Consider the following 7,218-nt stretch of genomic DNA (forward strand, 5'->3'; position numbering starts at 1 on the left):
TTAAATTGTAGTTGTCATCAGATTGCTCAGATCCTTAACTCTTCTGTCATTCTTTATTACATCTGATCTTGCTATTAACATTGCTTGAAGGGATTCAGGGATTCACGGATCACTCTCTATGTCTCACAGCCAGTGTGTTGTCTTCACCAGGGCTGCATGTCTACAGCTTCTCTGCTTCAGACAAATTAAGCAGAACTTTCGCTGTGCAGCCTCTTGGTCTATTATAAGTTTGTCTATTAACTGATTTTAGAATGTGTGATTAACACAATAAGTAAAATGGCTGTTACTTAGTGAGTACTTGAGAACAAGAGAAATAATAATAATCCACACAGCTTTATTTGCTCTTGGACAAGCTTATTAGACTGGGTCTTTTTTTTTAATCAAGTTACGCAGCACAGCTGCTGTACCAGGACAAAAACACCGATGTCATAAATGTCTTTAAATAAAGGGTTTAAAAAAAATTGCTTTCTACTGAAGTGACAAAGAGCGTTTGATAACGGGAAGGAAGCAATCAAAACTTTATGGCTGTAATGTGAGTCGAACAGATTTTCCTCCAGCCTCTCTGGTCTTGTTTGACTTCACTGTTTCCTTCTCCTTGAGGGCGTTGCTGCTTTCGTTTGTCATAGACTGAAGATGCTCTCAGAGAACACAGGGAGGACGTGGATTTTTGTCAGCAGAAGGTTTCTGCTGAGTGTTACAGATTCCTATAGCAATATATTTCACAGAGCCGCTGCAAAGGGTGAATTTTGTTTCAGTGAGTCACAGCAGTGATGACATTCTCAGCTGTATTTACAAGTGGTTTTAGACTCCTAGGCTCTAGGTGAGCCCAAATACATTTGCAAGCAAACTGTGAGTCAGTAGGCATGACATTTAAGAATGAATACAAGCTAGTGAAATTAGGGAATGGTCGTTTTTTTTAATTGGGATATTTCCTGTTTAAAAAATGAAGTGTCATATGTACCCACTGATTTTGATGATGTTTCCTGTAAGCCTGAGGCAAAATACTTTTATTTTCTTGCTTCACTCATCTTGACTTTTTCATGTGATTAGTTTCCTTTAGACATTAATGCCATCTTTTACCTGTGTGGTTGTGCATATGTACGCCTCACATACACATGTAAGAGTGTATATATATATATATGGATTCACCATCATGCAGATGTTAGCTATATTGAATTTGATAGTTTTTCTACTTTCACGTGCACTCTCAAAATTATATTATAAATTATAAGGGGGTCATAATAATTATAATTGCATGAATTATAAATCAATCAAAACAAAGCCATTTGTCACTAAAAAGTACAATGGCCCCAAATTGGAGGTTTTCCACAGAATTTCGACAACTCAAAGATTTGGAAATGGTGACTTCCAAACCCAAAAGCACCACTAGTTTGTGCTGTCTGCTCAGCTCTATCTTACAGTTCATAAATACAGGCATGGATTTTGCCTTGGGAAGCTCAATGTCTTTCAGAGACAGGAAAAACTTTCCCTCAAACATCAAGCTCAGGAGATCTTCTGGTTTAATCCCCTTCTGAAATGTAAGCTGGATCCTTTGAAATCCTGAGCTCAACTATGAAAGAACACACAAAGGCCGGGTTTTCTTGGTTTCGTTTCGTTTTGGTTTTGTTTTGGTTTGAGTTTTTTTGAGTGCAAAGGGCTTAAGAGCTTTGCTGGCTGAGTCAAGACACCTCAGTGCCTTGTAGGACCAAACTTCTGGATAAACCCAGACTTTGGGTCTTGTCCTGCTTGCCGAAAAATAATAGAAGCTATAAGAAGTTTGGTTTTTATGCGATCCACTCCCAACAGGGCAACACTGGTAACATAGCAGGACATTCACTCTGCCCTTTCTCCAAATAAAGGGACATAATTCGTATCAACCCCCCAAAAGATGGTTGCTTGAAGCCCAGGGTGAGAGGACATGCTAAGCCCTGAAACTGCTTTACTTTAACCTTCTTGAAGCCACCCCAGAGGTGCACAGAGCAGTCCTTGCAGGGCAGGAGACTGGGTGTGTTGTGGACCCTTGAAAACCCATGGAAGGGGACAGGATTCACACCAGCCAGCTCAACTTGTGCTGCTTGTGCTGGTGATGAAGGTGAAATGACACCTTCCCTCAGAGAAGATGCCAGTCCCCTCTCTAGGAGCATCTCTCCACTGTCTATAGAGGGAGCCTGGAGCAATGGTGCTCCTCTCCTAGACTCGGCCAAGTGCCTGAAGCCACAGCAGGTGACTCTGGGCCCAAATGTCATTCTCAGGGAGGGGCTTACAGCCTGGGACAGCACAGGGAGGCTGTATATCACCTCCCAAATCTGTAGGGCTGGATGCAGCCACAAGGGACATGCTGGGCGTATCTTGCACTCTCCAGCTGCCTTTGTCCTTCAATAAATTCAGTGAAACCAGAAAATGAAGACTTGTGAGCTGTCATCACACGGCCCACGTGTGTCTTTACCCCCTTCCCTCTCTCTTGGTGCTGCAGTGGTGGCCAGGAGCGCTCCAGAGGAGACCGTGACCAGCAGCTTCGCCTCCTTCATCCATGCAGTTCGGCCCGAGCACTTGTCCAAGACTGTCCGTCACAGGAGCAAGAGGATGATCCTCGACAGCATTGGGGTTGGCCTCGTGGGCAGCACGACGCATGTGTTTGATATTGCTCTGCAGTACTGCCGGGTAGGAACAGCCCCGTATTTCATGTAGTTATGTGGTCTCCACCCTGACACCACCACCAAGGTCTTATTTTATGGCCGACGCAGGACTTCAGCCTCGCAGTACAGGGGTGTTGTGGCACCACACAGTCCCTCCTTCACTCAGCATCCTCATCTGGATTTCCCTCCCTTTCGCAGGAGCTGTATTCTTCAGTTGCCGTGAGCTCTGTCTATGGCAAGCCGGGTGTAAAGCTCTCCCCAACGCTGGCTGCATTCGCCAACGGAGTTGCGGTAAGGCAAGCTCTTCCAGGAGAAGCTCTGCTTTGTAGTGCCTTCCAAGATACTAGTTATTATTACAGGAAGCAGACTCGTGCCTGGGAGGGGTAATGAGGGACAAGAAGTCATGGACTCCTCTGCAGCCTTGCACATTGCTTTTAGGGGGACCAAACAGCCACCATGGGGACCACTGGGTGACTGGGTGGATGTTATTACAGAGGCAGCCTCAGCAATATCAGCAAGGACCCCTAGCCCTCTCAGCTCCCATCCCCCCACATCCGCATGTCTTTATCTCCATTTCCCTGTCAGACTCACTCCATGGACTTTGATGATACCTGGCACCCTGCTACTCACCCATCAGGGGCTGTTCTGCCAGCTCTTCTGGCAGCTTCCCAGATGCTACCTCCAAGTACCAAACCCAATGGCATGGATTTTCTGCTGGCATTTAATGTGGGCCTGGAAGTACAAGGAAGGCTCATGCATTTCTCCACCGAGACCCACAACATTCCCAAAAGGTAAACCTCCTTTTCTTCACTGAGTAGGAAGAGGGGCAGTCTGTTAACAGGGTTTCAAAATGTTGGTTTAACTTTGGCTGAACTCAGGATCAGGGTAAAACCCTTCTGAGAGACAAAGGCCAGTTCTGCCAGGGCTGATGAGGTACCACTTAACTGGTTTGCATTTGGTGACCTTCAGTGATCTTGCCTCAAAAATAACCATCAAGAGGACTACCACTGAGTCTGAAGTTTTGCCATCTAAAATAAACAGGGCAGGGGCATAGAATGGGCAGTGATCCACAGCCATACAGACAGCTAAAGTGTGGGCATAGTAGACAGCACAACTTCTGCCTGCGCCAACTGCTGTTCACCAGGCAGTGCCCTGGTCTGGTCCAGGAGATGGCATCAACCAGAAACCGTTACCCTTGGATGTGTTGTGTGAGGCCACCTTATTTGTTTGGGGGTAGAAAGTTTGGCTTTATTGACACAAGCCTTGCCGCCTACTCTTAGAGAAAAAATAGAATTGATTTCTGGACTTGTTGAGCTCACTCTGCTTTCTCAAATTAAGTTTCAAAGAGACACTTTGTTTTTAGATGGCTAAATTTTGAGTTAGATGAATCCCACCCGCACCAGAGCCGTGAGGGACTTCCCCTGGCTGACTTGACAGTTCATTTCCAGGCTCACTGGCAGGTCTGGTAGGTGAGGTGCATGGGTGCTCCCTTTCCCAAGCAGACAGGGATGCTCATATCTGCAATTTTCCCTTCAGGTTCCACCCTCCCTCGGTGGTCGGCACCATGGGCAGTGCTGCGGCCACTGCAAAACTGCTCTCTCTCAGCATGGCCCAGTGCACACATGCTCTGGGCATTGCTGCATCGCTTGCAGGGGCACCCATGGCAAACGCTGCCACCCAAGCCAAGCCGTTGCATATTGGAAATGCCACCCGCCTGGGCCTCGAAGCCGCACTGCTGGCTGCCCGAGGGATGGAGGCTAACCCCTTAATTCTGGATGACATCCCTGGTTGCTCTGGATTCAGTGCTTTCTATGGTGTCTATCAGCCCACACCACTGTCCACACCAAATGACCACCATGAGTTCCTCTTGGAGAAGCAGGATATTGCCTTCAAGCGCTTCCCAGCCCACCTGGGAATGCACTGGGTGGTGGATGCCGCCTTGTCTGTCCGGAACCTCTTCATCAACTATGCAGGGTCCTTCTCTCCTTCTTTGATCCGCACCATTGTGCTGAAGATCCCAGTGTCAAAGTACATCAACCGGCCTTTCCCCAGCTCTGAACACCAGGCCAGACACTCCTTCCAGTTCAATGCCTGTACAGCCCTGTTGGATGGTGAAGTGGGTCTCAGCTCCTTCTCAGAGAGAAGCATTCAGCGGCAGGAGCTGAGGGAGCTGCTGGACAAAGTGGTGGTGGAGCACCCTGAAGATAATGTGGCCAACTTTGACAAGATGTATGGGGAGGTGGCACTGCTCCTGCACAGTGGGGATGTCCTGACAGGCAAATGTGACACTTTCTATGGGCACTGGAGGAAGCCTCTGAGTAAAGAATCGCTCCTGAAGAAGTTTCGATCCAATGCCTCTCATGTGCTTCCAGAAGAAAAAATAGAAACCATCATCACTATGGTGGACAACCTGGAGAAACTGTCAGACAGTTCCCAGCTGGCCAGCAGCCTGTGAGGGAACAGCAAGTTGTTTTTTGATAAGGGACTTGTCCCAGTGAAACTCTGATTTCTTTCTTCATTGGTGCTTTTACTATTGATTTCCAGTGCCAAGAAACTTTTTACCCCTTGAAGTCAAAGTAGACACCTTAATATCAAAAGAGCCCACGAGGCAGGAGGTGCGTCTGTGTCAGTAATTAGCACACAGATTAAATTTCAACTCACAGTTCATGCCACCTGAATAGCTGAAAGGCCACCACAAATACAAAAAAAAAGGCATGGAAATCTGTGAGAATCCTGGGGTACCATCTGGAAGCCGGTTCCCCAGAAGGTACTGGGTTTGGATATTTTTCAAAGCTGCATTTGAAGTTATTTCTGTACAGAATGCCTGACTGCTGAGTCTGGGATGAAGAGGAAGTTCAGCTGCAAAATGTGTGCTTTTCTTACTGCTCTTCTGGGCACTTTTCAGATCATGGTTAGTTAGTCATGCTGGCCAGATGAAAAATCTATCAGTTACTGTAAACAACCCTGCCTGCAAGACTCTGAGGCAGAGGTGTTTGTTTTGTTTTGTTTTGGGTTGGGCTGGGTTTTTTTTTCCAGTAAAAGCCTCCCATTTCACTTGGGAAGTGTTGGTCACTTCTCTGTGTACAAGGGATGGTTCAAGCACTCTTAAAACCTGTATAGCTTTTCTGATGAAAGGCAATTGATAGGTGAGGAACCCCACAGGAGTCCTACACCTACACCCTGTGCATCCTTCGAGGTGAACCCTGCCCATCCCAGGGCTGTGCCACATCATCCCTCCTGGCTTTGCGCAGGTCGCCCAGGCACCTCTTCAGAGCTGGCTCACCGGAGGTGTTCTCTATAGTCCATGTGGAGACAGGCACCTCTGGATGGTGACTTGGGCACTTACATGCTGTGACTCACATCAATCCCTATTTCTCTCCCCTGAGAGGAGGGAAAGCTTACCGAGACTCAGTCCTTAACTCATCTTTCCAACCGGCATGAAATCAGTACTTTTGCTCCTGAGTAGCCATTCACTGAAAGGCTTTCTTACCTTGAGTCTGTTCTGAAAAATGAGATGGAGAACTATGCAATATTCCTTTGCACATTATACAAATGCTGTGATTGCTGATCCAAATGATTGTTTCCAATAGGATCATGATATAGGTATAGAATCTATTGCAGAAGTCAGGGGTGGCTTCTGCAAGGGGGACCAAGGTGGGACTAGACAGGCAAGAAGGAATGTGGGCTGGTTCCTTTTTAGCTTGCTGGTAGTGGTCTATGCAGAGAACTTCCCAGCCAGAGCAAAGCTGTTTGCCCACCTGTTAATCCACTTGCTCCTACTGTCTAGTGTATTCACACTGAATCTTTCTCAATAAAGAACTGAAATAAATTCATTTTCTGCATAAAGATTTAATGCTACATTATGTAGACCTTCAGGGTTTGAGTTTTAATCTGAACATATGCAATACAGAGGCTCTTCCAATAGATGGGGAACCCTGCAGTGGCTAGTACAGGGCCAGCTAGGAGGTTGGCCTGTGGCCAGTGATTTCTCTGGGATAATATATTTACATTGAGCCCTGCAGTTTGTTTGTCCTGGTGAGAACATTTTGTCCCTGAGATCTGGAAACCCTCATTCATGTCTTGGTTGTCCCATCATTTTCAATCCTGACACCTTTCAGCAGATGACATGTAAAATTAAGAAGGAAAAACACAGGAAGGCTGGTAGGGTCCAACTTTCCTTTTATTTGGCCCCTTATCAGTTGAAGCAGTAAGTGGCTTTTCCAGAACATCTAAGAGCTGAAGGCATACCTGAGATTTTTTTCATTCATGGCATTTCCTCTAAAAGCCTAGGACCCTGAAAATACCTCCAGTATCCCAGCCCAGGAAAATGTCTTAACAGTTATTTCCAGTTTCAAACAGCAAATGTTTCATATCCTTAAGTAATTAGGAGGCCCAAACCGCTGGCAAGGGAAACAAGGCCTTACAAGACCCAAGGAAAAAAATGGCCTGTGAAAACTGTCGATCAGCTTGTGTGACACTGAGGGTATTCAGCGACGAATATGGTGCCACCGAAGTCCCTAATTTCTGCTCTCAGGCTGAGTAAGAAAAGAGCCATTGTCCTTCTTTCTACAGCTGTTCCAAG

At 46.5% G+C, this 7,218-nt stretch overlaps 1 pseudogene across 1 annotated transcript; it reads left to right on the top strand.

The window, feature by feature from the left end:
- The first annotated feature begins 633 nt into the window (after positions 1–633).
- LOC309444406 (cis-aconitate decarboxylase-like) lies at positions 634–5,091 on the top strand (annotated as a pseudogene). The gene is made up of 5 exons: positions 634–820; positions 2,474–2,661; positions 2,835–2,927; positions 3,222–3,427; positions 4,173–5,091. The product of its transcript is annotated as a cis-aconitate decarboxylase-like (transcript).
- The last annotated feature ends 2,127 nt before the right edge of the window (positions 5,092–7,218 follow it).

Source organism: Streptopelia decaocto (assembly GCF_964273445.1).
Source record: "Streptopelia decaocto genome assembly, chromosome: 10".
Lineage (NCBI taxonomy): Eukaryota > Metazoa > Chordata > Aves > Columbiformes > Columbidae > Streptopelia > Streptopelia decaocto.